At 29.4% G+C, this 22,011-nt stretch overlaps 1 protein-coding gene across 1 annotated transcript in view; it reads right to left on the bottom strand.

The window, feature by feature from the left end:
- Positions 1-15,982, bottom strand: part of Dp1 (satellite-binding protein 1 Dp1) — an 83,402-nt gene extending 67,420 nt beyond the window's left edge. Inside the window, exons 1-2 of the mRNA XM_067287796.1 lie at positions 15,862-15,982; positions 15,699-15,774 (exon numbers count right to left, since the gene is read on the bottom strand). The gene's annotated coding sequence lies outside the window, so the exon portion shown is untranslated. The remainder of the gene's footprint in view (positions 1-15,698; positions 15,775-15,861) is intronic.
- Between the last annotated feature and the right edge of the window lie 6,029 nt (positions 15,983-22,011).

Below are 22,011 nucleotides of genomic sequence, written 5' to 3'. Positions count from 1 at the left end.
ATTATATAATAATATTATAGCCTTTATCTAGCCCGATATCTTATGGCATTGATGGCATGTAGGTTAGAATGTATCAAGCATTAGTGTTATTGTTTAGTTAATTATGTTATATTCGTATTCTTGTATATTTTAATATTTTTTACAATATTTTAAAATGATTTACGAAACGTTTTATTGAAACTTATCGTATTTAATGAAAGAATTATTTATCTATTTCTAGAAGATGAGTAACTAATATATAATTTATTTTATATATAAAGCAAAGCATGAGCATTTCTCATTATATGCAAAAGATAACATTTGAAATCATGTTAATTTTAAAATTATTGACAAAAACAATAGCAACAAATTATCACAAAACTTCACAAATAGAAACCCCCGAATAATATATTTGAACTGTTCCACATCTGGGGAGAAACTAGACCATATGTCCCCACTAAAGTATATATCCTTAGGGTACTATTCAGTCTACAAATACATAGTAAAAATAAAATTTTACTGCTTAATTAAAGAGTTAAAAAGATTGATTGCAAATAAAATAACTTATAAATTATAACTTACATCTAAATACCAACAACTGCCAAATCATATTGGGCTATTTACGGTTATTACATAAATTATAAACCAATTTGGCACTAGAGGTAGATGTTAGGCTCCATCTCATATTAACTTTAATAATTATAATTTAATTAATTAATTTAAATAATTTAGACCTACTGGAAGAAAAAAATCGTAGTGACATCGGGCCAATAGGGAGCAGGGTGCGCGATCCTTGCATAATCAGGTTTGCGTGCTAATTTTTATATGTGCGTTAATCAAGCCGATTAGTTTGGCCGAATATTCGACCATTCAGCCACGCTCCTGGCTGAATATTCGGTATTTGGCTTAGGCCGAATATACCATTTGTTACATCACTAATAAAAACAAATCAAATATACATAAAAGGAGGAATTTTTCAAGTAGATTCCTTGAGTCTTCTTTGTTCTGCCTTGCACTTAACCATTTATCTAACACATTAAACAAAATACAATATGGTTACAATATCACACACAACAAAACAACACTGTTCACATTATCATATCTCATGTACAGTACATGGACAATATGCATCCATACAGATTCAGCTTGATCATCTTTTACAAACTACACACACACTCAAATGAAACACAAATGGAGTTTGGTATAGACAAATGAAAAACACTACACTATACTAATAAATGAAAAAAAGGAGTTCTGAAAAAAGAAGACTTTGTACTCAGAAGTGGAGATATTATCGAATCAATAGAAAATGGCAAGTTTTACAAATATTTAAAATTCCAACAGGCCAAACTTACAGAACATGCACAGATAAAACAAAAATTAACACTTGAATACCAGAACAGATTACATGCACTACAAAGAATGCATCTAAATGCAAAACATACTATTAGAGCTATTAATACATATATTGTCCCTGTACTCACTCATTCTTTTGGAGTTATACACTGGACACGAGCAACTCCAAAGGCAAATAAGAACAACACTTACTAAGCATAAACAATACATCCAAAATCTTTCGTAGAAAGATTAACTCTTCCTCATAAGGAGGGAGCTGTGGCCTGACTAATATAGTCTGGCAGACAGTAACCACACATCTTTAAACCTTCTGAGCACCTGAACATAGCTAAACACATAAATAACAGACACCATTAAGTAGTCGTGGGCCCAAAAGGCACTTCACGACAAGCATGCCTATGACCTAGCTCAGGACTGTGTTTTCAAAACTACTGGATGACTAGGGGCTGCCTGTTTGGAGAGACTGAGGGGCTTATGGTTGCCATTCAAGATTAAGTCATAAACACTAAAAACTATAGAAAACACATCCCGAAGGATGCATCACTCACAAATGACTCTTGCAGAAAATGCCACATTCTGCTAGAAACAATAAAACATATAATCTTTGGTTTCAAGTTCTTAGAACAAACAGACTATTTACACAGGTGTAATAAAGTAGTAAATCTAATACATCAAGAACTTGCACACAAACATGCATTATTAAACACCCAGGTACCATACTACAAATATACTCAATAGGCAGTATTAGAAAACAACACACAAAATATACTGTGACAGAGACATAATCATAGATTGTGACAATTCATCACAATAAACCTGACATCACTCTCATTGACAAATGCAATAAGATTACTTAAATAATAGACATCTCTGTTCAAAACAGTCATAACATAAAAATTGCTCACACTGAAAAAAAGTCAACAAGTACACTCCACTCGCTCAAGAAATAAGACAGATGTGGAGGATGGATAAGGTATTCATTGTACAGTACCTGTTGTCCTCTCTTCTACTGGTGTCATACTGTATACAATACACAAAAGTCTAAAAACATTAAACCTTAATAAAAACATATACATGGCATTACAGAAAGCAGAAATATTGAACACATGTCACATTGTTAGGAAGTTTCTAGATGTTGACATACCAATAACACAGCTTAATGTTACACTTGTTTTTCTATGCTTTGACTTTAGTCCAGCATAGTACTTGACACCAGTATCAGCTGATCATGACATTCACAAAATAATGATTAAAAACTATTATTAGTATATTTTGTTTTGATCAGAACTCTAGTTGATAACACTATTAATCAAATACAATCAATTTCATTAAGTCTATTGCTATTTTAAATGTAACGTATGTTAGTTGTTTCTGATGTATTTTAGACATAGTTGCAGTCTGTACAAAGATATACTAGCATAACTAAAATGAATCAGATGTAAGCTTCACATGAAGCTAACTTTCAATTTATAGAATTCAATCTTGTAGAGAAAACATGTAATTGCTAAACTGCACAATTTATATGCAGTTTAGCAACTACTTAGGATGTTTAAATTTATCTTTGTATACTAGTACATTTATCAATTAACAGGACTTATTATACTGGAAAATTATGGATGCAGATATTTAGTCTTACAGATCAGAAATAATATTTTTTATTTAGTTCACAGGTGAACTAAATATATACGAAGGCTATTTTTTAAATAAGGTCTGTTTTTTAATAAAAAGAAAAATACTGTAAATATCATTAAAATATAGTTTTTTCCATATTCTACATACTTTTATCTACTTTTCTACATAATTTCCATTTTGTTTAAACATTCGTCATACCGCTCAACAATTTTTTGAATTCCGACTTCAAAGAAATCTGCTGCCTGTCAAGAAGCCCAATCCACGACTGCAGTTTTCACTTCTTCTTCATCATTGAAATGTTGACCACCAAGGAACTCCTTTAAGTATCAAAACAAGTGAAAATCACTGGGTGCAAGGTCTGGACTGTGTGGATGATCGTATCGAGTCAAAACGATAAAGCACTGCCCAATCTTTTTGTTTTGTTATCATCAGAAAGCAGTCTTGGAACCCACCGAAAACACAGTTTTCGATAACTCAGTTTCTCCGAAACAATGGTATACAAAACTGATCTTGAAATCTGTGGAAACTTAATTGATAATGTTAAAATCGTGAATCGTCGGTCCTCTCGAATTTTGTTATCCACATCACGAATCAAATCTTCAGAAATCAGAGAAGGTTGGCCAGGGCATGGCTCATCGTGCACATTAACTCACCCATCCTTGAACATTCTTACCCATTTTCAAACTTTACTGTCACTCGTAGCATTATCACTGTAAACTTCACAAATCTGACGTTGAATTTTCGCTGCTGCCAAGTTTCTTGCATTCAAGAATCGAATAACAGATCGTATCTCACGGTCGGCGGGAGACTCAATTTTCTTAAACATTTTAAACTTCTACAGCTCGGCATACAGACAGACGATATGGCTGCAATTGGCGTCAAAACACGCGCCAAGCTTGCTCGGAGCAGAAGCGCATGCATACCGCCGTGATTGCGCATTATTCTCACTTTCATTCACAAACAAACCTTATTTAAAAAATAGCCCTCGTATAAAAAAAAATATATTATTTCTGATCTGTAAGACTAAATATCTGCATCCATAATTTTCCAGTATAATAAGTCCTGTTAATTGATAAATGTACTAGTATACAAAGATAAATTTAAGTTATGATAAAGGACACAAAGGCATAATAATTGAATTACTTAGGATATTGTTTGTTTTTGGAATTTCTTAAAGACAATAAAGCAATGCAAGAATTTCAAGTCAGGATAAAGAAAAGAGCAGAAAGAATGAGCTTTCCAATATTTAAAAAAAATTATTAGTTAAAAGAATTTATTTTAACACACACATTTTTAGTACTTGTAGTTATCATTTATTAGTAAATCAATTTTCAATTTGGTAGAGAAAAGTGGCCAGAATAGGACTTTAATCTGCAATTCTTACATGCTGAACAAATATAAAGACAAATAATTTTGAATCACAATACAACTGTATAGATTGATTTATCCTCCAGATATTTCTAGATTATTTATAGATTAATTCCTAATCATTAAATTTATCACAAGTTCATTATTATTTACTAAATTTTATTACATTAAAAAAAGGTAGGCAGCACTGTATACCTTCAATATGAAATTTATTAATAATTAAACTGTAACTTAAGAATATATTTTGTCAAAGACTGTAAATTTTGGACAAAATGAAATTATTGTTATAGAACAGACTAGAATGTTCATACACTGAATATTTCATTTAATATTGAATAAAATTTGTTATTAAATAAGACATTCTGATACTAGAAATGAGGAAATATAGTAGAAAAGTTTAGCAGTATTCAACTGTGTCTTCAGTCTAATTTTGATTTTTAACTTGCCTTCTTTTCTTGTAAATTTTGTAAAATTTCTTGTAATAAGCAAATTTTTTGCACAGAAAGTCAATATATTTTCTAAATATTGTCTTATAGGAGAAATAGTTAAATAATATACCTTTAATTATAGCAGTTTAGTGTAAATTGCAGATGATCTTTTTGTATTCAATGTACAGTACATTCATGTAAGCTCACAAATATATATATATTTTTTAATTTACACCCACATACAGTTAGATAATTAAAGAATGGATAACATTTCTACACATTCGTAAAAACAGTAAGTGTTTGAAGATTATAAAATATGTAACTAGAAATAATTACAATTGCATTTTATAATTAGTTGCAATTATTAGAAAAATTACACTTCACTAATGAATTTAAATTGAAATTAACAACATTTAGGCTGTATTAGGAATCACAATTATAAATAGTTTCAAATGATCTTGGCATTTTTGACATGCAATTTAATCGAATGAAATGAATTAGTCAATATCAAGGAAATAGAAGTTTAGTTTCATCATTAGTAATTAATGATTATAAATTGTGGTAACAAACAATGAGAGAAACATTTACAATGAGTGATGATGATAGAGATAACACTACCTTTGTCAAGGTGAAAGAAATCAGTAATTCCAATGAATCACAGAACAATGCTAGTGGAAACAAATTCATATTAGGGTCACTTATGCCAATAAGATTTATGGAAAGAAAAGCCAAGAGTAACACATCAACAATGTCACTAATCATCCATAGTGGACAACTGTTATACAATACCTGATTCCCATAGAGTGATGAACAGAAAAGAATATCCACTTATGGAGAAAAAACTAAAATGATAATGATCCAAAGTTTAATGTTTATGGCAGCCTAGGTAGAATTTCCTGCTTCTGAAATGACAAACATCATGGAAAGATTTCCTATGTTTTGGAGACAATCCTACTCATTTGCTTTACAAATAACTTTCTTCTATTTGTTACCAGAAAAAGTTTTCATTCTTGGTCTTTCATCTACAGTAGTTCTAGCCATCAGATTTATAAGTCAGAACAAATCATTAATGATTATTTATACTACAGTCATCTGATATATTCAATATAATAGTTAATATGCTTCGTTTTGATATAATTCCTTTTGAAAGTTTCATTAATTTTGTTTTATTGACAAGTCAAGATGATATAAAAATTATCACATTGATAACAGAAGGCATTATTGAAGATGAAGGTTGTCCTATGTTAATTTTTTCATATTACATCATATTAATTATGGGAAAACAAAATATGAGAATAATCAGAAAATCTGATAAAATAAAATAATAATTTTCAATTTCTATTAATTTAATTTAATGCCAGTAAAGAAATCTCAAAAGTTTGTATAAGTGAATTAATTTGAACTAATAACTGTCTACCTTTAGTCAAATTACTTTATTTCTACTTGTTACAACCCATTATATAATATGGCAGCTCATTTGGCATCACTAATGGGCACTTATATATATATATACACACACACACACACAATATAAACCTGATTATCCAAAATGATTAAAAAACATAGCATTGTATATTACATAACACAGAGACCAAACTCTGCATGTAACTGGAAATCACTGTCAATTACAGCACCATAAAACTAGGTCACATATGTATAATTATGTTAAATTTTGAGTAAATATTAATTTACCTTCAAATACAATAATTTCACTATAATATTTCTTGTTCATGAAACCCTAAATGTATAATGATTGAGGTACCCAAAATGCAAAAACAGGAGAGTTTCTTGATTATCTGAAATTTCATTTATCCAAAAGATCCCTGGTCCCATCAAGTTTCCATTGTATTTATTTATGTAATTAGATAGTGTGTTATTAGAGTGCAGTATAGTAAAAATTAAATTGAAAAAATGTTGCATCAAAAAATAAACTTCCAGCAGAACAAAACATTTAATAAAATCAATTATAAAACAAACTGATAGATTTTTAATTAATTAACAAAAGCTCGAAAATTTATATTGGCATAAGTTTTTTAATTTCATTTTATTGGCCAAATTTTATTAGAAATTCTTAAACACATATACACACAAAGAGAACATAAGTAAAATACTGTAACAGCTTTTTTCTATAGATATAACTTAATTTTGGTCCAGCATAGCACTAGTCACAGGTGTAAATTGAACATAATACAATCCAAAAACACAATAATAATAATAAATACATATTAATAATTATTATTAATTGATAAATAAAGCAGAAATAAAGCAAAATAAAAGATTTTGGCATTTAACAGCCATTCTTCAGCTGCATTTTTGCTGTTTTGGGGATTCTGTCTCAAATATTCTACTTTTACAATTTGTTCTATTTCAATTATTTTTATATTACATCTAAATGAACAAAAATAAAATGAAAAAAAAAAATAGGAGAAAACAGAATATTTGAAATAATACCTTCTAAAACCAGCCATGAGCAGTCTGTGATGTTTGATATGTGGCTACTGTGACTTTGATAATGTAATTTCATTTTTGTTCTAATGCCATTATTCAACCTTAATTAAGCTGATATTCCTGGCAAAAAACATTCAAACTAAACTTGACTTCATGGGTCAATAGCAAAAAGATGAGAATAAACTATTTATTAGTAGTTCGCATAGCATTAGCATATACAGATGAACTTGTATATTACCTCAAATTATCTCAAAATTTACTTTTCTCCCCTGAATTTTCAGCCTATATTTAATATATTTTCCATGTTCATCTCAAATAATTTTCTCCCAAACACCTAACTCAAATTATGGACTGAAGTGTCAATTACAGTTTCAAAGCTCAGCAACTATATTTTGATAGCATAAATTGCAGGTGAGAAACATCTCTTGCAATACAGTATACAGTTGTAATTAATATGCTTTTCTCCAATTGGCTGCAAGTTTGGCTTGCATCTTATTGGTTAAAGAAAGTCAGGCATCAGAAACTATTGACAAATTGTTTCTGTTGAGGTATGTCAAAAATGTTTCATTTATATCTAATACAGGTATGTACTGTATTTGCTATTGTATTTATTTTTATTAATACAATAATAACTACAAACAAACCTATTACAATTTACTTTGTAGGAACATCTATATCTCAAAACCTGTCTACCATAAATTTTTTCCTTGTTTCCATGACATTCAAGATAGACAGGTTTAACTGTTATTTTAGTATGTAGTATATTGGAGGTTTTGATGTATGTTGGAAGCAGCAGAAGGGCACTGAAAGGACCAAGCTAGGAGTTTTCTCCAGAGTACAGAGAAAATTTAAGGGCCTGTACTGATTCCTATTCCTATAAAATTTATGTTACTTTTTGCTAACAGAAAATAAAATGTTTAATATCTTTTTATTAATAAAAAAACTCTACATAGTTCATTTGTTCAAAAAAACAATAGACAAAAAAGGGCCTACTCTGCCCCTGGGCCCATAAAAGTTCTTGGTAGCTTTGCTTAACAGGCTTAACGACTGTTAAGCAAAGCTTCATGAAGAAAAAAAAAAAAAAATGCATGCAGCACATCATATGCTACAAAGTGCACTTGCAGCTTGCAACCAGAAAAGATAGCTCATCGCTATACACTAATACTATTGTCATGTTTTCAATAAGCACATAAACAAACAACAACTGGAAGGGGAGATTGGACCGAAGGTCCGGGTAGCGTAACTGGTAACATGTCTGCACGGATAGCAGAAGTTGCAGGTTCGAGTCCCGCTTCGGGCCGATTCTTTTCTTCCAGTTAGGCCTAAATTTATTTAAATTATTTAATTAAAATTCTAATTATTAAATTTAGCAAGAGATGGCACCTAACGCCTAACTCTAGTACCAAATTAACTTAAATTATTAATATTACTATAGCCATTTGCTAGCCCGATAATTCGGCAGTTGTTGGTTTTTTCAATAAGCACTTCAGAGGATTGAGATATAAGGTGACTTGGGTTGTGCAAAAGTTTTACTTCTATTCTAGCAAATTTTTTTCAGGATATATGACACTAAGTTATCTGCAGGATACAGTATCTCTCCTTCACATGCAAACAAACTGATCCAACTAATTTCTGATTGGCTACTCATTGAATGGGTACTTTTTATAATACCAAAACTTAAGAGAATTCTAGATCAAACTAAAATAAAAGTCAAAGTTGATACTCTAAAGAGAAAATTTAATTCTTAATATCAATTTCTCAATCTAAGCTTTTTTTGTTTCATGAAAATATGCTGTTTTGGTTTATAAAACTTTCGATTTAAATATATTTTATAACTCCATATGAAATTATTTTTTAAATTCAATTACTTTTTTGTATTCCAATCATGTTTTAATGTAGACCTTTGAAAATAAACTTGAGAAAAGAAAAGGTTACATTTCAGACAGATTCAGAGTTACATTTTATATAACAAAATATTTTTCAACATTCAATTAATTATAACACATTTTAATGTATTTTAATTAACGAGTATATATTTTATGTACTCTAAGACTTTTAATACTGTGCCAACAGACAGTTTTATCTCCTCTTATATTTATTTTATGATAGCTGCATTAAATTCCATATTGTTTTTAAACTCCTGTGAAACTCCACAACAAAAATATTTAAATTTAACAAAAGTTATTTGTCTTTTTGACAGAAATCATATGAATAAATGATACTCAAGAGGGAGTAATGTGGTAGAATGACGGTAGGAATATATTCAAATCTTAGTACATTTTTTTTCTTTTCATATTGCTGATGTTGGTTTCGTGCATTGTGTGTTTATACAATCCCAGTTTTGTAGAGATATTGAAGATGGCTTTGCTGGCCAAGTCCTATCGTAAATCTGTTCTAAACCTTTGCAAAACATTAAGCTTACTTTGTAAATGCAGGGATTTCCCACCATCATGAATAAATGATAGTTTTATAAATAAATAATGATTGTGTAATTCAAGAGAAAGCTGCAAAGTCAGATCAAGACAAAAACAAAAATTTCTAAAATGTAATACACAAACAAAAAGAGCATAAATTAATCTGTAACATTAAAAAGAAATTTTAAATTTAATTTTTATTCCGTTGCCTTTAGATTAACACAGGGCTGTGGAGTTGTGTAAAAATCTACAAACTTCAACTTTGACTCTGACCAGGGGCAGACTTGTTACCAAAATAGGCCCAGGGATTTTGATATCATCACATGACCTCAGAATAAAAGATTCAATAAATAGAGTTCTAATAAAGATAGAACACAGAAATGTTTTTATTCCAAAGCTAAAACACTCCTCTAAGTAATGACACAGTCAATATATAAATATGTATTTGATAATTTTTACTTTCCCGATTGTTCTATATAACAGAAGGAAAGTGTAGCAATTGGTAAAAAAAAATCACCTTTCCCAAATTTTTACATTTTTGGACTTACACACACACACGCGCAACCATTTCCTTCTTTATTTGACATTATTTTGGGTTCGGGAGGTCTCCAGGTGTATAGATTTGCAAAAAACTCAGAGGGTCAAATTTGACACGTTTCCAATACTTTTCTGTTTTATATACATAACAAGTTGGAAAGTAAAAAGGTCTGAGTCATCAAAAATCTGCCGACTCTTACTAAAACACACCAAAACTCCACAACTCTGACTTCACAGCTCTGGTTTAACATGAAAATTCTATTTTAATTTGGTAAATGAATGATATCAATATCAAAGATATTACATAATTTCAAAAGCAACAATTTGATCTGAAGAGTATCTCAAAGATATTACTGCAACTATAGATTTTCCAATACCATAATCTTACAAATTATGATATTACAGAAAGAACTATAAATATAATTTGCCATGCTAATGTAGTAGTATTACTTACTGCAAATAATAAAGACTCACTACAATGAGTTTTTGTTTGCATGCTGTTATGAAAGATATTGACATATAATAATCAACAAAAAAAGACAATGTTCAACAGTCTAGAGATCATCTCAGTTGTAAAATACTACTATATGATCAGATAATCAAATAATGTAATGTAATCTAAACACCTAAGATACAGTTGCTCCCCTCTTATGAACAGGTTAGGTTCCCAAAGTTTTGCCATAAGTCGAAAACTAACCTAGAAAGTACATTTGTATACAGAATAACCATTTATTGTTAGTGTTTGACCCTTCAATGTACTTAACAGAATACATTACACTCGTTTATCCACTTGCTACTACTTAAAAATAACAGGTGTTTCAAATTCAGTTTTATTCACCTAACACACTTAGTTTTATGATATCCAGTTTAGTTTCCATGGTAATTGAGCAACTCATCTTGCATTTATCTCCACTGCTGGATTTACTATTACATTTTGAATGCTTTTTTGAAGCACTAAAGTTCGTAAAAAGTTGCAAACAATAGCAAAAAAATGCCATTACTCCAATTTCAATGCCACCTCATGAGTGGCAATTGAACCTCAGATGATATGCATGCAAAAACAAAAAATAATGATATGTAATAGAAATAGGTCTACATTAATTATTTATTGCCAACCAAAGATTGACTTCAATGTCACCCCACAAGTGGCAAGATAATGTCAGAATCCACATAAAATTTAAATTTTAGACATATGATCAAAATTTTCATAAGTCGAATGTTTCATAAGTAGAAGAGCTCCTGTATATGAATGATAAGTAACAGGAAGCTAAAATCAAAAGTTAAACAAACTAATCACAACATCCAGAATAATAGAATTTTGAGTGATACAATATAATTAACCAAGAATTGAAACCAAGGTAAGAATTTATACAACCATAATATATCTGATTAATTTATGCAGTAGGAAGAGTTTAAAATGTCAAAACTACATAAGATGTTGAATGTTTTCATTTCAGTATCATTAATACAAGAAAAAATAAAATAAAAACAAGAATATTAAAGAATATTAATAAAAAGTAACAAAATAGCCAGGACAACAATTATATATACTTTTAAAAATTTTACAAGAAAATAATTGAACAAACAAACTCTTCATCTTTCATCCATGTCATACCTTGGAAACAGTCTTACAGCTGAGTTCACCTTTTATTGTAAACTCTTATCCATCTCAATATGTAAAATATGTAAGATAAAATTTTCCTTCAGCAATGGCTAAATCAAAACATATATTGATAAGAGCCTACAATAAAAGGTCGACTCTGTCATAAGATTGTTTGTTCCCGAGGTGTGACATGGAAAAAAGATGAAGAAATATAAAGAATTTTGTTTCTTCAATTATTTTCTTGTAATTTTTTTTAAAAAAAAAACCTTAAGAGAACTTTGCAGAATACAAAAATCAGCAAATGAATATATACAAGACAATTGTGATGTGCATCATGTATGCTAAATAGACAGTTTGATTAGGAAAAAAAAAAACATTATATATTATGCAGAAAGATAAGACTATCCAAAGAAAGATGAAATGGCACTAGAGAACAGGTCCAACATATAAAGTAGTGATGTAACGAATAGTATATTCGGCTCAGGCCGAATACCGAATATTCGGTCAGGAGTGTGGCCGAATGGCCGAATATCCAGCTTGATTAACGCACATACGAAAATTGGCGCGCAAACCGTATTATGGCAAGGATCGCATGCCCTACTCTCTATTGGCTCACTGTCACTACGATTTTTTCTTCCAGTAGGTCTAAATTATTTAAATTAATTAATTAAATTATAATTATTAAAGTTAATATGAAATGGAGTCTAACGTCTACCTCTAGTGCCAAATTGGTTTATAATTTATGTAATAGCCGTAAATAGCCCGATATGATTCGGCAGTTGTTGGTATTTAGATGTAAGTTATAACTTATAAGTTATTTTATTTGCAATCAATCTTTTTAACTCTTTAATTAAGCAGTAAAATTTTATTTTTACTATGTATTTGTAGACTGAATAGTACCCTAAGGATATACTTTAGTGGAGACATATGGTCTAGTTTCTCCCCAGTTGTGGAACAGTTCAAATATATTATTGGGGGGTTTCTATTTGTAAAGTTTTGTGATATTTTGTTGCTATTGTTTTTGTCAATATTTTTAAAATTAACAAGATTTTAAATGTTATCTTTTGCATATAATGAGAAATGCTCATTCTTTGCTTTATGTATAAAATAAATTATATATTAGTTACTCATCATCTTGAAATAGATAAATAATTCTTTAATTAAATACGATAAGTTTCAATAAAATGTTTTGTAAATCATTTTAAAACATCGTAAAAAATATTAAAATATACGCGAATACGAATATAATGTAATTAACTAAACAATAACATTAATGCCCAATACATTCTAACCTACATGCCATCAATGCCATAAGATATCGGGCTAGATAAAGGCTATAATATTATTTAATTACGAAATAATTTAATACTAGAGTTAGATGCTATTTCTTATTAACTTTAATAATTATAGTTTAATGTTCGGTATTAATAAAAGTTACCAAAATGATTAATTTACTGTGTTTTTGTTACTTCTTACTCCTGTTTTTAGGTATTTGGTATTCGTCAGAATAGTGATTTAAATATTCGGTATTCGGCCGAATAGTGAAAAATAGGCCGAATACCGGGTAGTAACCGAATATTCGTTACATCACTAATATAAAGATGAAGAAGAGTTTTATATTAATATACATAAATTTGTTTACAGCTTAACTTTAGTCTATCAGTTATAATCATTGATCCTGTATGAAATGATAAATCATAAATAAAAGAATTGGAATAGCAAAGATAAATTCAAGAGGATTATAATATAGGAAATGTATAAATTTTATTAAAAAATTATCATGTTCAAATATATTTTATTTTGTAGTTTTAGTTCTACTTAAATATAAGTTTTAGTGAAAAAATTTTTCAAATTTTATTTTAAAGCAATACGATAATTCAGCTTATAAAAAAAACCACCTTAAAAAAATATATTTCTACCTTATAAAAGCTAATGTAATTAAAAGTTCCAGATCAATCTCTTTGCATTATAAAAGTTGATCATTTAAATTACTTAAAATCAAATAAACCTGTTACAGAACACAATCGGAGCTATGAGGAAAAATTTACAATATTGAATTTTTATAATGCACATGAGAATTATACTACAATTTACCTTTTGTATTTTTAATATGACATGAATTGTCTGCCATTAAATTTAATAATACTTTAATAATGATATATACTAATTATATCAAATCATTAAAAAATTATAAAAATATAAGTAACAATAGTTAATTTACATGATAAAAATTAGTCTATTCACTAATAATTCGCAACTGTTATAAATGAAAATGTAAAAACATTATATATATATCACTGCTTCTGTTTAAATATTTATTCACTTATATTAAATTTTAATAGTAACCATTTTATGTTAGACTCATCAAAATTTCTAAATATTTTTTTAATAAAAATAATCTCGATGTAAAAATGATTTTTAATCATTTTTTGTGTTTTGATAAATACTATAACTTTGAAACATTATATTAAAATATTTAAGAATTAAAATTAATTTTGCATATCCACAATTATTTTTAATAAATTGAATATGTTTATATAAATGATGGTGTGATTTTAAAGTCCAAAAGAAATAACTGACATTTTGTCCTAATCATAAGCTGATAATTGCAACTCTTGCACATTCATTTGATGAATAAACTATTTTTCCCCCTTATATCTGTTAGCAAAATAGAAGAAATTTTGCTTATTGATTAAAAATTTCAATATTATAACAAGTTAATGGTTGTAGAAAAGAAATTTTTATTAAAATACTTTGTAATATTTATTAACAATTTTAACAAAAATTAGACACACATTACTAACATCAAGATTATTTACTATCTATATTTAAGATTATATAATTTATAACCGAAATATTGTAAGAGGCATGAATTAATTACATTAAAAATACTTTGATCAAAATAAAAATTATAGTAAAAAAGTAGCTCAAATCTTTTCCTTGTATGTATGCATGTACGTATGTATGTACGTAGTACATATATGTGATTAATATATTAAAAAGCTATTCCTTAGAAATATCTTTTTCTATATTTAGATACAATATTATGATAATGATTCATTGTAATGCCATTACAAGCTGACTTTATACCCATATTTAAAGAAAATTCAGGTATATTTTCCTTATAATGAAAGTCATACCACCAATAAACTCACAACTGTTATTAATTTTATAAAATATAAAAACATAATATAACGAAAATCATCATTTTCTTTCGCAGCTATTAGAAAAAAAAAATATTGTATAAACAAAATTTACATTCAAATAACTTTTAATATTAATTAATAGGATATAACAAATTGACAAACGGATATATTTAAGTAATTTATTTCCTAAACATATTAAGATAATAAGAATTCATTATAAAATTAATAAAATATACGAAAACATATTGAATCATTTAAGCTATCTAACGTAACCTATTTTCAAGTTTACCGACCGAAAAGAAGCAACTGTTTGAACAGATAATTTAATATTTTGGTGGTATATAAACTTACTTTCGGTCATAATAATTGACACTCTTATTACAACTGTTAATTTTAAGTGGATATAGTTAGTCAAATAAAGGTTACACCTCTTTAAACCACCATAGAATATAATGTGAACTCACCACCTGATAGATTTCCTAATAGGAAAGTAGATAACTCCACCATACAATTCTGAATTACAGGCATTAAAACTAGTTCTAAATTAGTTTTAAATCCATAACAAGGGATGATATTATTACACGAAAGATAAAAAAAAAAAAGAGTTATAAATAAAATAGAAGTTAAGATTGTGACAATGAAAAGAAGAGAAATTATTACTAATAGTCGTATTTGTGTATGCTCTGGTGGTAAATATGTGAACAATTAATGACAATGTACAGAGTTAATAGCAATGATCTTAATTCTAATACGTCGACGTGTCACCCATTTAGCCCTAACAACTCACCGTACTGCGTCCGGGTATAGACTGTCCTAATTAGTTTTTGACCTTGTAATTGGATCCAATGTGGCCAGATGACCGTCTAGAAATGTTAAACAACATTTAATAACGAATTTAAATATAATTTCCTAACTAATTTTTACTTAAATACAACGAATATAGTACTAACCTCCTTCCTACTTCGAGACCAGAAAGACTCCAGTTCACCGTCGTGTCTACAGTAATTTCTTTTCCTTCCCGATTGGTCGCATTAAGCTCCACGTGGCAAATTACAACCAATAGATGATAAGAAAAGATTTGATGACGTAAAATTATTTTTATTTTACGATTAGTTATATCATTTAATCACGTGATCGAATCGACCAATAAAACGGGTTTCTTTTTGAATCATTGTGATTTCTATGTAGTTTTTTTAAATCCCTATCTCTATTTTTGTTTATTGCTCATCGAGCTTGTGAAATTCTATCCGCAACGTTTATAGTTTTATATGTAATGTATCTTGGCAGGTTTTTGTAGAGAAATAATGAGAATTTGACAGAACCGATTATATGTAAAAAGTTGTCTTTTTATTTAAAAATAATTTTTAAAAAATAACTTATAATCGTTTCTATTACGTAAAGCTAACATTTTGATAAATGTTATCAGTTACATTACTGATTAAGCTGCGTGTTTACGCAGCCTCTAACACTGCAAAATATGTGGTTGTTGATAAAATGTACACCGAAGGAAAAAGGTCATAAGATAGTAAACATAGCCATTACTTTACCCTCATCTTCAATAAATAAACTGATAGTTAAATAGTCCTTATTCTACCATAAATTAATCAAAATTTCCAAGTTATTTTATACTTTTATTTATTTCAAAAAAATTTGATTAAAATTTCGTTTGTTAATTTATATAACAGATAATTAAAATTTAATCTTTCATTCGGAAAATTGAGTTTTTATCCAGGCATTGTTTTCTGTAATACAGTATATATATATAAACAATAATTCCAGTTCTCGTATCATTTAATGTTTAGTTCAAATTAAAGATATATTTTTATTATTTTCTTATTTAGTATGTTAAATATAATTAACATAGACCTATATTTATTTATTTTAATCACGTATAAAATGTAACGCATTTAATCATTTTTACAATTAACATTTCCCCCCCTTTCTTTCTTTCTTGATTAAGTAACCCTTCTGGATCGAAGAAATTGTCCTAATTAATTTGTAAATACTTTTGTTCGAATAATCATTGACAGCATAAAAAGTAATGTAGTGCGCGACTGCCTTTTTTTTTTTACAAATTTTATTTATTTCACGGACTTTGAATAAAATGGATCAACAAACAATGCAATTGTTAGACGGATTTTAAATTTTTATTGTATTATCGTGTTATAAAAGATATGCTCATAAATTATTTCGTAAATGAATATTACGTAATCAGTTTTTACGTATTTGAAATTTAATAAATTTTATGATTCTCTATTTACATTATTTTGTTAGTTTACATAGTTATTTGAACTAATTAATTTTCCTGCAATAGTTTTTATATTGCAGGAAAATCTAAAAATCTATTTTAAGGTAACGTAAAGATTTTTTATCTTTAAATGCAACAGCCTTTAGCCTACATTGTGCTTTTGAAATAATTCAATATCTTATCATAAAGCAACAGATGTAGATTCGCAGGATATTTTAGGACTCTTTGATCTTAAAAATGAAATAAGCTAAATGATTCCAATATAGTAAATCTATTCAATTTTAACACTAGGAACCGAAAACGGGAAGCCCTAATAACATGAGTCCAAATTTCGAAAAGACGTTTAACGTTTTCAATTTTTTAGTGTTTCAATATTTGTTATTAAAGATTATACTTTTATATTTATTTATCTATTTTATAATGAGATGACCGAAGAGATTGTACAGCTCCGGGAATCTGGAATCGAATCCAAGAAAGCAACTTCTCGAAAATTTTTCATCTCGGATACAACCGGTCCTGTCCTTCATCACTCGGTCTATGTGGGTTTGGCCAAACATATGATAAGTATGGTTTAAAAAAAAAAGGCTCTCTTAGGTTCCATAGGAAATAAAAAAAATATTCATATTAATTTGGTTAATTATGAACACCAATATTATTATAACAGTAACAATTATATACAGTATATATAGGCTATATTAATTAAAAGAGGATTTCAGTTTTCCGATTTAATTTGAGTAAACGGTTACGACTAAAAATGCGGTTCAGGTATCAAATTAAAGCTCTTATGCTGTGAATGATGTCCTGAAGAGATATTTGAGAAAGGTACAATGGTTTAGGCGTGGTGGAGTGGCAAAGGTATGCAATATTAAGACTACGGAACAAACATGACGAGCGATTGTAAAACTTTTAATTCCCACACGTCTTCTCGCAATCTACACTTTGGGAACCGTAGATATAGAATATAAACGAACAAGTCGATTATTCAAAAGAAAAGAGAAAAATCACCACACTAAACAGAATAACTAAAACTCTCAAATCTCAACCAAAGGCATAAAAGATTGCTAACAAAGAGTAAATTAAGTGTGAATTATTCTCTATTTAAAAACGACCACCAATGGAAAATGATTTTATTTCAAATAAAAAGCACAAAATAAGTGCTTTTTAATATTATAAAGCAACAAATATAATTAAAAGCATAATATTTGAGAAACAATTGCATAAATAATATCAGCAGGACAATCATGATTCTTCACACATACCATTCTCCCACCTAAACCAAATTTAAACCTTTTCACTGAGAAGAAGACTTCACGCCACTAAAGCTTTGCCTGAGGGATAAAAGCAATTTTGTATCCATGTGATGGCAAGAAAAAATGTTCAATTTAAAGTACGGTACATTAAGTATTTATAACAACATTGTTCGCCGTTGTTGTGAGTGTTATAAACAGTCAATTTAGTTAATCTTCTGCATGCATTTTATTTTTCTATTTTTTTGAATTATTCTCATCGTGTAATCGATAATTTTACCGTAAAGTAAGCTATTTATCTTAATTATCATACTAATTACATTATAATTAATCTATTTTTAAATTAACCATCCATTTTCTTATTTAACATTGAAGAACATGAACAAAGTCTACATGTTGATGGTCTGTTACCCTCAACATCTGGACAGCCGATCGAAATGAAAGTTATTCTAACTCAAGGCGATGAAACTACACAGCAAAGAAAGTGGAGAAAAAAAAAAACGCTTTACCGGTGTTAGAGAACACAACCGAGATCGGAAGTAAAGAATCGCACGGAGAACACGCAATATGACAATGTTGGTTGAAGATATCGTCGCTGATTCTTCTCAAAAAACACAAATTCTTGATACGCAAGGACTTTAGAACAGGTTAAGAATTGTAACCGTTCAGACATTACAGCAAGCTGTTGATTTAGACTTTTCGTCGGATTTTGGGAGCGAGATTGATTCACAAATGCAAGACTATCTTCTCAAAATAACTCTCGACCCGAATGTTCAACTAATGCATTTCGATCTTGGACCGTTGTCATGTGTATCAAAATTGTTTGGCTTTACATTTTGAATGCGGAAAAATTTGTAGTAGAAACAACTTTCATTTTAGCGACTGTTGTAATAATGGAAAAGTAAATTTGTATTCTGCCCGTTTTCATGACATTCTTGAGAACATTCTGCATGGGAAAAATCAATTACTAGAGAAGCTCGAATGCTGTCATTCGCTTCTTTCTTTGCCAATGAGGCCTAGCTCCAGCTGGCCGCAGACTGTACAGTACATGTTTAAGATCAATACGCAGCCTCATTACAAATATGATCCTTCACATCTTTTACAAAAGTTAAGAATTTCAATATTTTGTTAACGACGAGTGTGATATATGAAAGATCGTCTAATAATATTAAAATTTTTAAGGCATTCAATCAACAACACACTCGACAATATGTTGCACTGCTCTATTCACGACATACTTCGAAGATATGAAGTGTGTTTGTACACGAATGAGTGATATCATCATCAAAACATAAATCTTGTCTTGTTTGAAGTATTGTATCTTGTTTGAAGTATTGTACATGAAATGTATTTTAAAATATTCAAAATAACCGCCTATTTATAATCGCCCGTTTTCCTGCGAAACTGTATCTCTTCAGACAGAGTTACCGTAGAGGTAGAGGATGCACACAGTGGCGTAGCATGGGTGTCAGCCACCCGGGGCGGAGGAAAATTTCGCCGCCCCCTTATTTAGGTATCTCAATTTAAAAAACTAAAATATACAGTAATTCTAAAGAACTTTTCGGCAAGAACAATCACCATTATTGTGTATTGTACAAGTTACAAATAAAAAAAGTCATGTATATATGTTTTACGATATAATAATCACATTTATTACAAAAATTTTTTACAAGATATTATTATTATTTATTGTAAAATTTTGCCGCCCCCTAAAAGTGCCGCCCGGGGCGGGCCGTCCCTGCAGCCCCCACTACGCTACGCCACTGGATGCACATAAGTTTGTGATAACTTTCGTTGCCGCGAACCTCAAAATGTTGCCGTTTTTTTTGACATGCTGCGCTAATAGAGCGAGATCCAACTTTTGCGAAGACGCCATTTTTACAACCGATCACAGTTTACTTCAGAAGATGGCCGAGCGATCAAAGGTGGTGGTCTACCGCTCTGGGGAACCCGGAATCGAATCCGGACAGGTCGAAAAATCTCCAGGAATTTTTCGACCCATCCGGAAGATCCACAATGTCGACCGGATGGTGAGGGACGGGGGCTTGACTTATCGGGATAGACCACCTCCAGACGGTTCGAAAAATTGACCCATCAGGATTCGATTCTGGGGTTTCTAGAGCGGTAGACTGACACCTTAACCGCTCGGCCCATTGGTCAAACTACATAAAAGTAAAAGTTGAAAGCATAAAAGATGCAAACACATCTTGTTCTGTCCTGAATGTGGCGAGAAAGCGACAGCATGTTACTAGTGTAGCCACAGCATTTTGTGGAAAAGATGCATTTTGCGATTCCGTTTTTTACTTCTGCGCCGCCTGTACTTTAATTACCATCACCCGGTAAACATTAATTGTATTTATCAAAGTATTTTTAGTATGATATAAATAAAATGCTTCACATATCACATGTCTGGAGATATCAATTAAATATTTTTGTTGTCATAACAGTGGACCATTTTTATTAAATATTTATGAATAATTTGAATAATTTTATAGTTTCAAATTATTTCTAAATGAAAAACTTAGAGTTCACATCAATATATAAAGATCGCTCTAAATACATTGATGCAATTCACAGAACTTAAAAATTGTCTCATGTAATTAAGTTACATGTTTGATATCAAATATCAAACACGATATTAAATATCGAACATGTTATTAAATATTAGATAATATTAGATATTATTAGATATCAAACATGTAATATTTTTCTTTAGCTGATGAGCTTTTATTTATTTACTACGAAATTTATTTGTTCGAGACGTGTTCAAAAAATAATTTTAGTTCATTTCATACATTTCTGATTGTTTCCCCAATTTTTTTTTTATTTATTACTGTTCATCCCGTAAGCACTAATATGGCCTTTATTCCAAGCCTATCGTAGGTTTAGCCAGGTCCACAATGGGGCTGCCAAATAGACGGGATTCGACAAATCCCAGAAATATCGTCCATAAAATATATTGGAATTCTCCGCACTGGGTTCCCATAGCGATAGGCCATTCATCCAACGACGTGTTTTATGCCATCAACATGGACCTACAGTATATTAAATCAATTTATAAAATACGATAACGATCCACTTGTAAAATACACTTATAATCGTACTAATGAATAAAATTACATTTTCATGTCCTTTTATTATTTTTAGTGAAACGTACGATATATTTCAGCAAACAAGTCTCAATTAACTAGTTCTAGCCTTCTTTATACATCATCTTGTGTTTATATTTATCTATACTAATATAGGCTATAAAGCAAGAATGTTTGTTTGTTTGTTTGATGAAGGTAATTTCGGAATCTACTAAACCGATTTTTAAAATTCTTTCGTTATTGAAAAGTTTATTCCTTCCAAATCAACATAGGCTATATACTATTTTCATATTTAAAATAGGAAAATGTACGAGAAACATGTTTTTACAGTGGCATTTGTCTCGCTTCGTTGTATCGTTATTTATCTGGAAATTGACGTTAATCCTTTTCGTCATCTGATGGACTTTTTTAAACTTATTATCTACTTATTCGGGTACTTACGGGAAACATGGACTACCATAAAACTAGGACTCGCACTCCTTTTTTTTCTGATTTCATTTCCCTATCCCGAAATTC

The sequence above is a fragment of the Centruroides vittatus genome, unplaced genomic scaffold (genome assembly GCF_030686945.1).
Source record: "Centruroides vittatus isolate TY-2023 unplaced genomic scaffold, ASM3068694v2 scaffold_712, whole genome shotgun sequence".
Classification (NCBI taxonomy): Eukaryota; Metazoa; Arthropoda; class Arachnida; order Scorpiones; family Buthidae; genus Centruroides; species Centruroides vittatus.
Note: the sequence above shows the minus strand (reverse complement) of the source record. Positions and strands in the feature narration are given on the sequence as shown.